Source organism: Gallinula chloropus, assembly GCF_964237585.1.
Source record: "Gallinula chloropus genome assembly, chromosome: Z".
NCBI lineage: Eukaryota > Metazoa > Chordata > Aves > Gruiformes > Rallidae > Gallinula > Gallinula chloropus.
The window spans coordinates 88,447,213-88,459,088 of record NC_140089.1 but is presented as its reverse complement, the minus strand read 5'-3'; positions in this window follow the sequence as shown (position 1 = coordinate 88,459,088).

Below are 11,876 nucleotides of genomic sequence, written 5' to 3'. Positions count from 1 at the left end.
CAAAATGATTCTATGAACTCAGATTTCAGAGCTGTTTCGGGGCAGCTGCAAGGTAAATTCCCCTCTTGGTGCTTGTGAGCATCAGCCAGCTGCAGAAATAGAACCATGGTATGGTGGGGGTAGGAAGGGACCTCAGCTACCCCCAGTGCCACCCCTGCCATGGGCAGGGACACCCCCAGCACCAGCCCAGGGTGCCCCAAGCCCCATCCAGCCCGGCCTTGAGCCCTGCCAGGGATCCCGGGGCAGCCCCAGCTTCTCTGGGCACCCTGTGCCAGGGCCTCCCTGCTTCCTGGGAAGGATTTTGGCCTCCCAGCCCCTCTCCATCCCCCTCCTGTAGCTGAAGGCTATTCCCCTGGGCCTGACCCCCCAACCCTGGGCACCAGCCCCTCTCCAGCTCTCCTGGAGCCCCTGGAGGGATGGGAAGGGGCTGGGAGCTCTCCCCAGCAGCAGCCTTCTCTTCCCCAGGCTGAGCCAGCCCAGCTCTCCCAGCCTGGCTCCAGGGCAGAGGGGCTCCAGCCCTCTTGTGTCTCTGTGGCCTCTCCAGGACTTGCTCCAGTGCAGAAGGATTTCCTGACCCCACCTTACACTGGTCCCCCGTTGCCTTCCCTCCCGGTCTGAGGGAGGCCTGAGCCCTGTGCAGGGTGTTTCAATGTTTCCTTCTGAAGTCACCTCGTTGTCCCCCCCCGTTTTCCCTGAGCCACCCTGGCTGCTCTTTCCACTCTGGTTTTACAGCTGGAAGGAGCCCTGCTGGGCTCTCCCCAGCCTGGGCGTTGGGCCTGGCTGGTGCTGCCGTGTGCGTGGATGCAGCCCTGGATCTCATACGGATTTGTTCTTGCAGGGAGCAGCCAGGAGCTGCCCCCAGGCCCCACAGAGCAAACCCCAGCCGGCTCCAGGCCGCAGTCGCTGCTGACCAAGGCCCAGCCCATCAGCGACGGTCACAGCGCCTCTGGGAGTCACCCTGAGGAGAAACAACCGCAAGCGGCCGCTCTGTGCCCCAGAGAAGGGAGGGAGAAGGGGGGAGAGACTGTGCAGGCCCCAGGGGCAGGGAAGGGGGGAGAGAAAGATGCCCCTGAGGCCCTGGAGAAACCCATGGTGGAGCGGGTGTCCCCCCACAGCCCATGGGAAAGGCCCAGACCCCCCCTGCAGCCCGTGGAGAGGCCCCAGGCTGGAGCAGGGGGAGACATGCAGGAGATACTGGGACCCACCTTGGAGCAAGACCCTGGCAGGACCTGCAGCCCATGGGGAGAGAGAGGCCCCATGATGGAGCAGGTTTGCTGGGGGGCTTGTGACCCTGTGTGGGACCAGGCTGGAGCAGTCTGGGGCTGAGGGGCTGCACCCCATGGAAGGACCCACCCTGGGGCAGCTGGGGAAGAGCTGGAGCCCCGTGGGAAGGGACTCAGGTTGGAGAAGTTGGTGGAGGACTGTCTGCTGTGGGTGGGACCCCACGGTGCAGCAGGGGAAGGGGGTGAGGAATGACACCCCCCCCCATTCTGGATAAGAAAGAAACAACTCCTGAGGAACTGACCTCACCCCATTCCTCCAGCCCAGGCCCCTCCCTGTGCCACAGTGGGGGGAAGAAGGAGCAAAATCCTGGGTAAAGTTCAGTCTGTGAAGAAGGGAGGGGTGGGGGAAGGGGCTTTAAGCTCTGGCCACACTTCCCATCACCCGACTCTGGTGTCACTGGGGGTGCAGGGCAGGGCCATCAGTTAGAGAGTTTTCTGTCCTTTATTCCATGCTGAGCCTGTTGTGCCCGTGACACTGACTGTGGAATGATCTCTCCCTGTCCTTATCTCCACTCCTGAGCCTCTCAGTATCTATCTGCTGCCCTGTCCAGCTGAAAAGGGCAGTGACAGAACAGCTTTGGTGGGTGTCTGGCCCCCAGCCAGGGTTACACCACCACAGCGGTTGAAGCATCCTTCCCCACCTCTCATGTGTGGGAGGGAGCAGCTCCCTTCCAGGGAGGAGGATTTGCAGCAGAGCACCTGGGCTGCGGGTGGGCTCGTCCCTGGGATGGAGAGTGAGGGCACTTGATGGGAAAAGGCGTTTCTAGGCCGCTTGACATCCAAGGTGTGTGTAAATAGCTGCAGGTAACGCTGCCAGGGGCTGTTCCCTGTGGCAGGTGGTACTGAAGGGGCCCCTGCGTGGGTCTCCACAGGTGGTGGAGCAGATACCATGGGCTGCTGCTGCCTTTGTTTTTTCCTCTCCAGAACCAATTTCTCACCATTCTTTGAGGAAAAAAACCCAATAGAAGCTCTGCTCCTCCCCACCAGTACACACCAGTGCACTGACTGGCATTTCTCCTGGAATTTAGATGCCCACAGGCCACTTTATGTGGGGTTGTTCCACCCTCCTACCCCCCCCCACCAGCTGCATCATCACCCCTGGGGCACAGGGAGGTTGGGGGGGAGCCTGAGCAGCGTCTGCCTGTGGTGCTTGTGTCCTGCATCTGCTGTCTTCAGGGGGGAATGGGGAGGAGAACACCCCTTTTTCACAGGTGTTGTTAACAGCAGGTCTGGGGAAGGGATCCAGGAGTCTTTAAACTCACATCACGTGGGGCTGGGGAGGGGGTGGGTGGCCGTAGTGTTGCAGCAAGAGGCCTCAGCCATAAAACCCCAGGCAGCAGGGCAATACCTCCCCCCCAACACACACACACACACCCTTTCTGGTTGTACATCAACCCCTGCACATCCCAAGCCCTCCAGGACACAGCTGTGGGCAGCAGGAACAAGCAGCAAGCACCCCGGTCCCGCCGGCGTTGCGTAAGCCGGGCACGGGCGTAAACCCAAACCCCAGTTTGCCTGAATCTGCTGCTGTGGATTTATTTTTCCATGCTCAGGAGCTCTTGTGACGGGTGAGTAACCCTCCTGGAATTTCCAGCTCCTGGTGGTGGAGAGGGAAGCGCTCAGCAGCACCGGGCACCGGCTCTTGCCCCGCTGCCAGCCAGGCTGCTGGGGAGGGACGTGGCCTTCTGGTTTAATCTCAAGGTGAAGCAGTAAGTTTGGAGGAGGGGGGGGAGGGTCTTTTCCCCCCCATTTCAGCCCCTGATGCTTCCCCAGCTGGGCTCTGTGCTGGTCTGGGAGGCAGCAGCTCTCCAGAGGTGCCAGTTTGGCACCAGCCAAACACCCCGCAGGACCTTCCCCCTGTAGCAGCATCCAGCTGGTCTGAAAGCCCCATCCCTGCCCTGGGAGACCTCCCCTGGCTCCCAGTTGGGAGGAAGGGGGAGATAGGGGTGGGAAGCCTCCCCCAGCTGCTGGGGAAGGAACTCAGGGTTGTTTTGTCCTTTGAGTGACAGACACTGCTTGCCAGCCATCCAGTGACCCTCAGGGTGGGAAGCAGCGCTGGGATGTGCCTGGAACAGGACATCCCCATCCCTATCATCTCCCCTTGGGCCCTGAAAACCAGCCAGGGTTTGGTGGTGAAAAAAAGACATATAGGGACCATGGGGAACCCATAAAGTCACATAGGGAACAACAGGGACTCATAGGGACCCTTAGAGACCCGTAAGGAACCACAGAGACCCAGAGGGACCCATAGAGACCCACACAGCACCATAGAGACCCACAGAGACTAAGAGGGACTAAGAGGGACCAATACAGACCCATAGAGACCCAGAGGGACCCATAGAGACCCACACAGCACCATAGAGACCCAGAGGGACCCATAGAGACCCATACAGCACCATAGAGACACATAGAGACTAAGAGGGACCAATAGAGATCCATAGAGACCCCGAGGGACCCATAGAGACCCATAAGGCACCGTAGAGACCCACAGAGACCCATAGAGACCCACAGGTTTCTCACCTGCTCAGATATCCACGGTGGGGACTGTGGGTGCAGCTCAGGACCTCAGGAGCCAGCAACAATTAAAAATAATGAACAGAATCAGTCACTTTAGCAGTGCTTCCCTTGGGATGGGTCAGGACTCAGGAGCCAGGCTGGACTTTGGGGATGGAAAGGTCATACCAGGGAGTCTGAGGGAAACTCATCCACCCTGACCACAGTCCCACCAGGTACCAGAGCCACCCAGACACCCCGGGGCCAGGGCACCCGCTGGTGGTGGGAAGGTGGGGGGCACTTTTGGTGTCAGAACCTGCAGGAAAGGCTCCATCCTGGGTAGGAGACACGGAGAGGCAGCTGGCAGGGATGGGGGCAGCTGAGGGGCTGAGCACTCAGCTCCCAGCCCCAGCTGAGCCCAGCTCCAGTTCAACATGCAGGGCTCGGGCTGGTGGGAGCACAGATCACAGATCACAGGGGTGGGAAGGGGCATCCAGAGCCCAGCGGGTCCAACCCCCCTGCCAAAGCAGGGTCCCTAGGACAGGGCACACAGGGAGACATCCAGATGGGGCTGGAATCTCTCCAGAGAAGGAGACTCCACACCCCCTGGGCAGCCTGGCCCAGGGCTCCCTCACCCTCACTGGGAAGAAGTTCTTCCCCAGATTGGGGGGGAACTCCCTGGGCTCCAACTTGACGCCATCGCCCCTTGTCCTGTCCCCACAGCCACTGAGAAGGGGCTGTCTGATTCCCTCTGCATCCCCTGCTTCAGCTATCCCAGAGCAGTGCTGTAAGGCTCCTCTCCTGGAAGCATCTTAAGGGGAATAAATAAAAACTGAGGAGTTTGGGGGGGTGTGTTGTGATTTGTTTCTTTTCCCCCAACTATCCTCAGCCCTATTTTTTCCCCAAAGGTTCAGCATGCTGTCAGGATAAAATCTAGAACAAATAAATGCCAGTGGAGCTGAAGGGGAAAGGGGTGTGGGGTTGTCACGCAGGAGACAAATGGGCTTTGGCTGAGGGATCCTACACGGGGCTGCAGGAAACCCCACAGACTGAGGCTGCCAGGAGGCTGCTCTGTGGAGTGAGCTCCGTGTGGGACTGTCAGGGATGGGAGAGGGGTGAGGGAGGAGGGATGCAATGGTGCAGGAAGAAAGCCTAAGCTCCCCCAAAAAAAGCCTCTCTGGGAGAAGGAGCGGGGTGGAGGTGGAGGCTGAGGCTGGGGTCCAGCCCAGCATCACAGGACAGACCTCCTGGAGATGTGGGGGGGAGGGAAGTTGGGGCATCAGCCAACTGTGTGTCTGTAATCCAAGGGAAAGAGGGGGAAAAAAAAGGATCAAACCCAGTGTGGGAGCAGCCAGGGGGAAACACAGGACCACTGAATGGTTTTGTTTGGACAAGGCATTCAGGAAAGATCAACTCCAACCCTTAACCCAGCAGGGCCAAGCCCAGCACCAAACCCTGTCCCTCAGCACCACATCGACGTGGAGTCCTTGAGCCAGTGATGTGAGGAGAGGGAAACAGACAGGAGGATGGGAAAGGAGGGTGTGAGCTGCTAGAAGTGAGCTGCTGGAGTGGCAGAAAGTGCTGCAGGTGCCTTGGGGAAAATAACCAGTTAGGGAGGGATTGCTGTCACAGGTATTGCAGCTTTTTACCAACCAGTGACAATGAGCAGCCAAGTGAACCCAGTAACGTGGTATAAATGTAACCCCCAGGGATGGGCCAGAGCAATCCCAGCCACAGCTCCAGGCTGGGAGAAGAGCTCCTGGAGAGCAGCCCTGCTGAGAAGGACCTGGGAGTGATGGGGCAGGAGGAGCTTCCCCTGAGCCAGCAGTGGCTCTGGCAGCTGGGAAGGGCGATGGGATCCTGGGCTCCATCAGCAGAGGGGTGGCAGCAGGGACAGGGAGGGGATTGTCCCTCTCTGCTCTGCCCTCCTGAGGCCCCAGCTGGAGTCCTGTGGACAGAGCTGGGGCCCAACACAAGGAAGATGTGGGGCTGGTGGAGAGGGGTCAGAGGAGCCCCGGGGATGCTCAGAGGGCTGGAGCAGCTCCCCTATGGAGAGAGGCTGAGGGAGCTGGGCTGGGTCAGCCTGGAGAAGAAAGAGAAGGCTGTGGGGGGACCTCACTGCAGCCTCCCAGTCCCTGAAGGGAGCAGAGGAACAGGAGGGGAATCAGCTTGTTAAAGGGCAGAGACTGGCAGGACAAGGGGGCTGGAGTGAAGCTGGAGGAGGGAAGGGGGAGATGAGATCTGAGGGGGAAGTTCTGAGGGGCTGGAAGGGGCTGCCCAGAGAGGGGGTGGGTGCCCCATCCCTGGGGGTGTCCAAGGCCAGATTGGCTGGGGCCCTGGGCAGCCTTGTGTAGCTCCAGGCCTGGAGGTTGGTGTCCCTGCCTGTGGCAGGGGGGTTGGAGCTCTGTGACCCTTGGGGTCCCTTCCAACCCAGACCAGTCTGGGATTCAGTGACTCTATGACTGTGACCCCACCACTGCCCTGGGCAGCCTGTTCCAGCTCTTGACAGCCCTTTGGCTGAAGACATTTTTCCTCATCTCCGCCCTAAACCTCCCCTGGCACAACCTGACTCCTGTTTCCTCTGGTGATACAGGGATGAGGCTTCACTTGCACCCCTTGGGATGCTCCCTGCTCGCTCCCTGCTCAGGATTTGCTTCACCAGCCGTGTTTCCATGCCACATCCCCTCCTCCTGCTGCTGCCACCAGCTGCCCCAGCTGCTCCCACCCCCAGCCACCGTTCCCACCTCTGCCACTGCTCTGCCCAGCCCCCTTGGTCACATCCCTGCCCCCAGGGATCAGACTGACACCAACCACTGTGGTCCCAGCCCCAGAGCTCAACCCCATCATCCTGGATGCTGCAGGACATCTTGCTTGCCCTGAGTGCAGCCGTGCTGCTGGATGTCTCCTGGCTGCATTTAGTGACTGTGAGCTTTACCCCCTCAAAGCACCAAAACCTCCCCAAACTGGGGGGATGGGACAGGGGTACAGGTGTCCCCATCCTCTCCTAACATCACCACAACTGTGTGTGGGCCTCACTGGCTGTGGGATGCTCCTGCAACATAAAAGAGCTCTGCAACCTGCTGCTTAAGGTGGTCCCTGCCCAAGGATGAGATACCTGCTCTTATTTTGTAAGAGAAAAACCTCCAAAGGATGCTGGAGGGGTTAAAAACAATCACAAACCCAAGGTGAGTGGGCAAAGGGATGGGGGGGGTAGAAGATAATTTACACTAATTCAGAGTTAATGACTCTCTCTTCTTGCTGGCACCTTATTTAGAACAAGATAGGAGGTTTCAGGACCGAAGTGACAATGTCCATGGTGCAGCCAGTCCCTGGCTCCAGCTGCTGGACACCATCTTCAGCTGTAGTTAGAAACACTCAGGTTAGGGTAAAATTCAGGAGAAAAAGAAGAAGTCACCACTTCTTTCTTCTTACTGGGAGCAGGAAAAGGGATGAGGAGGGTTGTCCTGCTGGTGAGACTGCAGAGCCAGGTAAAATCCCAGAATCCCAAGGTTGGAAAAGACCTTGAAGATCATCAAGTCCAACCAATCCCATCCTGAGCTAAACCAGATCCCTGAGCACCTCATCTCCCCTCTTAAACACACCCAGGGCTGGGGACTCAGCCCCTCCCTGGGCAGCCTGTGCCAGGCCCTGACAACTCTGCCAGGGAAGAACTTTGCCCTCCCAGCTGAGCTGACCCTGCCCTGGGGCAGCTTGAGCCCATTGCCCCTTGTCCCATCTCCTGTCCCCTGGCTGCAGAGACCATCGCCCACCTCTCTGCACCCTCCTGGCAGGGCAGGGGAGGTGGGGAGAAGGGCTCCCCTCAGCCTCCTCTGCTCCAGGCTCAACACCCCCAGCTCCCTCAGCTGCTCCTCACAGGATTCGCCCTCCAGGGCAGCACCATCCCCGGGGGGACTGCGGTGTCCCGGGTGGGCTTCAGCCCTTCAGCCCCTTCCCCCCCCTCCCCCGGAGCCGCCTCTGCGGAGCGCTGCGGACATCTAGCGGCACCGACCCGCCGGCACAGCCCCCGCCCCAGCCCCAGCCCCAGCCCCCCGCCCAGCCCCCGCCCCAGCCCCCGCCCCAGCCCCCCGCCCCGGCCCTGCGGCAGCACCCCCGGGTCACCCCGCTGCTCCCGGGGGGGACGCAATCGGCACCGCAGGGTGGGCACGGGGAGGGGTCTGGCGTGGGGACAGGGACGCCCCCGGCCCCTCGGGCAGCGCTGAGATCCTCCCGAGCCGGAGAGGGGGCACCGCGGGCACTGGGACGGGATGGAGGAGTCGGGGTGCCCGGGATGGAGGAGTCGGGGTGCCTGTCCCCAGCCCTTCCGAGCCAGGGACACCCCCACCCCCTCCCCCATCAACCGCAGGACCCACCGGCCCCCTGCCCCTCGAAGGCTTCCCGGGACAGCCCGTGTTTGGCTGGCACCGTCCTGACCCCCGTCCCGGGATGGGTTGGGGTCCCGTCGTCCTGTGTGTGTGTGTCCCCCGCCCGTCCCCAGAGCAGAAGCCGGGCCCGAGCGGTCCCCTAAGAGCTGTTTAAGCCCCCCGGGCAGCGTGGGACCCTCGCAGCCCCCCGGCCATCTGCTCCCGGCCGCCGCCAGCGCAGCCCAGCGCGACCGTCATTAACATGGAAGCTCGTTTAGGAAGGGTCACGGGTCAAGCGCTGCTGACATCTGACAGCAGAGCCCCCCTCCCCCCCCCCCAGGGCTTTGCACGGCTGTGGGGCTGCAGCTGGGGAGCGGGACCGGGCATTGGGCAGGGGCTGGGAACCCACATCAGATTTGGGCTGAAGGAGGGGGGTTGCTGCAGGCAAACGCTGCTGCATCAGCTGGCGATGGGGCCAGGGCTCAGCTGGGACCATCAGGCTGTTTGTCCCCAGTGCTGCAGCCTCCCTGCCCCATACAGCATCACCCCAACCCTGCACAGCATCACCCCAACCCTGTACAGCATCACCCCAATCCCATATAGCATCACCCCACCCCTGTACAGCATCTCCCTGAGCCCCTACAGCATCACCCCAACCAATACAGCATCACCCCAACCCCATATAGCATCACCCCAACCCTGTACAGCATCTCCCCAACCCTGCACAGCATCTCCCTGAGCCCCTACAGTGTGTGTGTCAGCAGCAGGGGGAACAAAACACGTGTCTGTACATGTGCAGGACAAAGAAAGGTGAAAACACACAGCCCAGAGTCGTGAGATTAGTGTTTTTCTGGTTTTTGGTGAGAAAGGGAAGGTCCTGCTTCACCCCCCGGTGTGATGACCCAGGAGGAGCCAGTGCCCAGATTAAGAACTTCTGGTCCTGCTTTAGCTTTTCAGCATGGATTTATCCCAAACCTTGTGTCAGGGGTGTTAAACATCACACACTCCATGTGCCAGCACACAGTTGGTCCCATCCTGTAGAGGATAAAACCAGTGAGAGACCCAACTGGCCACAACCAGCTACAGAAGGGATGCCAGCAGTGCTGGGAGGGAGCCTGGGAGCTTTCTGGAGGAGAGAACACTGGTTTGAAGTGGCGATGGATGAGCTTAGGAGGGACTGTGCAGCTCAGCAGGAGATCTGATGGCACCGAGCTGGGTGGTGAGGGGAATGTGCCAGAGGGACGGGATGCCATCCAGAGGGACCTGGACAGGCTGCAGAACTGGGCCCAGGTGAACCTCATGAGGTTCAACAAAGCCAAGGGCAGGGTCCTGCACCTGGGTTGGGACAGTCCCTGTTATCCATCCAGGTCAGGAGATGATGTGCTGGAAACAGTCCTGGGGAAAAGGACTTGGGGGGACTCATGGATGAGAAGCTGGACATGAGCCACCAATGTGCATCTGAAGCTGAGGAGGCCAAACACATCCACCACACACCCCCAGCCTGTCCTGATTCATACCTATAAGAAAGCTGGGGAAGAACTGTTCCCAAGGGCATGGAGCAACAGGACGAGGGGTGATGGTGATAACCTAGAAAAGGGGAGATTTAGGTTGGATATGAGGAAGTTCTTCTCTCTGAGGGTGGTGAGACACTGGCACAGGCTGCCCAGAGAGGTGGTGGAGGCCCCATCCCTGGAGACATTCAGGGTCAGGCTTGAGGGGGCTCTGAGCAACCTGCTCTAGTGAAGATGTCCCTGCTCACTGCAGGGTGGGACTGGGTGGGCTTTACAGGTCCCTTCCAACCCAGTGCAGCCTGTGAGTCTGTGATCTTGAAGCCAGGACATTAACCTATGAGGAGAACGTGAGCATCTGATGTTCCCATAGGGTGTTTCGGGGCTGTATCACCACCTGCAGCAGTGACTGGGCTGGCACCAGGGTACACGGGGCTATTTGGGTGTCAGTGTCCTGTGTCACCCCACAGCCACCAGCCGCTAGCTGCAGGCAGGGCAGGGCAGGGCAGGGCAGGCACCCACCCAAACCAGGCCCCACTATCCACCTTAAACAGGCCAGCAGCCCTGTGCTCCAAGAGCTCAGCCCACACCCAAGGGGGCTGGTGGCTTTAAAGGGGTTAATTGCCAGTGCTCTAATTGCCAGTGACATAATTAACACCCACGGGATGGTATTAGTGCCCAGGGAGGTGACACTGCTGGACCCTACGCTCAGGTTTGGGGGTCAGATGCTGGTTGCACCCACATATCTGACACCAGGGACCCTGAGATGAGGACCCTCCACAACCAGAGAGAGCTTTGCTCCCCTCCCCACGGCTCTGTGGCTGAGAGCCAGCCAGGACCAGGGTGGGAGCTCTCCACAGAAGGAAATGAAACTCAATCACACCTCCAATCTTTAACCTTTTTTAATCAAAAACATACTCTGTTACAGAATTTCAGGAAAGTTTAACTACAGTATATTATCCACAAACTAGGTCTAATGAAAAACATACAGTAAGCTACAAAGGAACTACTGGGAATTCTGATGACCACTTATCAAAAGGCAATGGCTGGAAGAAGAAAGGCTTCACTCAGCTTTCATGCTCAAAAGAACCCTCCTGGGGTGAGATTTTGGGTTGTGAGCTGGATCACAGCGTAGTGGGGCTACCAACACCTCACCCAAAATACACAGGGGGGGAAAAAAATGGTACTGGAGCAAGAAAGCACTGGGTGTCTTTTGGTGATCTGGAAAGAATGAAGTCCTGTCAATTTAGGAGCGACGTTACCGCCCGCAAGGCACAACAGCAGCCGAAACCTTTGCCCCCCAGGTCCCAGCAGGGGGTTCTCTGGGACCCCTGCACAGGCAGCAGGTGTGGTCACACCTCCCAGATCGCTGTCAGAAACAGTCACTGGAGAACAGCGTTTCGGAGGTGGGTGACAGCACCCAGCTCCTCAGTGCCTTTCCCATCAGTTTCCTTTCCCTGTCCAGGGCCCAACCACACAAATTGGGAGGGGAAAGGAACTGGCTCAAGAACAGCACCTATGGCTCTCAAAACCCTGTGAGCTCCTGTTCTGAGGAGGACCAGGCACCTCATCCAAGTCTTAATTAAAAAAGAAGGAGGAACCTCTCAGAAGTGATGTCCCTGATGATACCTGACCACCCAGCATCTTGCTGTTTCACGGAGCAGATGTCGTGCCCCACAGGGCCCAGAAGGAGGAGAGGAGGGAGGGAAGAGGATTTCTCACCCCAAGTCTGAATCCCACTTAGAGGAAGAGCCATCTGGCTGCCTTTCAGGTGGGTGTCGTTCAGGAAGCGACCGGCCATCCCAGCCCCCCTGCAGAGCAGAGCAGAAATGCAGACCCAGGAGGCAGCCCCTGCTGAAGCGCTCGCTCTCCAGGGAAGAGACCAGGGATGTCTCCAGCACAGGGCACCACCCGAGACGGGAGCAGCACTGGGAGGGTTCAGAGGCAGAAGCCTCTGGCACAGGGATTCCCCTCCCAGCTCCCAGTCCCAGAGGTGAGGCAGCCGTTCCCCAGCTGCGCCCAGAGGACGCTGTCAGCTCCGAGTGTCACAAGAAGTGAGATGGTCTCAAAAAGGTAAGGCACAGGAGTTGGACACAGGGTTCAAGGACTACTGCTGCTTGCAGACCTGTTGTGTGACTGGGGGGGTCTGTGTGTTGGGGGGGAGACTTTAATCTCCTTCATACTTGAGGCCCCTCCTCTCTGAAGCTCCCCAGGGCTGCGGTAGGCTGCAG